This window comes from Physella acuta, unplaced genomic scaffold, assembly GCF_028476545.2.
Source record: "Physella acuta isolate Inbredline_101_S28 unplaced genomic scaffold, ASM2847654v3 ptg000946l, whole genome shotgun sequence".
Taxonomy (NCBI): Eukaryota; Metazoa; Mollusca; class Gastropoda; family Physidae; genus Physella; species Physella acuta.
Genome location: NW_026732463.1, coordinates 102,501 through 103,161, shown reverse-complemented (window position 1 = coordinate 103,161; position 661 = coordinate 102,501).

Here is a 661-nt window from a genome sequence, read left to right as displayed (position 1 = left end):
GTGTCTCCTAAATGGTGTCACCTAAATAGTGTCACCTAAATGGTGTCACCCCCTTAAATGGTGTCACCTTAGGGGTGTCACCTAAATAGTGTCACCTAAATGGTGTCACCTAAATGGTGTCTCCTAAATGGTGTCACCTAAATGGTGTCTCCTAAATGGTGTCACCTCACCTTAAATGGTGTCACCTTAGGGGTGTCACCTAAATAGTGTCACCTAAATGGTGTCACCGAAATGGTGTCTCCTAAATGGTGTTACGCAGTGCAGACCGCAACCAACTTTTAACGCTAATTTACGAAGGAAATCAATTAAGTTGAAACATTCAGTAATATTACGTTCGAAAAATCATGAGAGAATGCACAACAAAAGTTTCTGTGCAGATAAACACCATGGAAAAGTGATTCCCATTTACATAAAAATAGCCTCTCTCAACAGACCAGTCTTACCATACAAGAGACCAACCTCTTTCAACTGACCAGTCTTACCATATAAGACACCAGTATCTCTCGACAGACCAGCCTCTCTCAACAGACCAGTCTTACCATACAAGAGACCAGCCTCTCTCAACTGACTAGCCTCTCTCATCAGACCAGTCTTACCATACAAGAGACCAACCTCTCTCAACTGACCAGCCTCTCTCATCAGACCAGTCTTACCATACAAG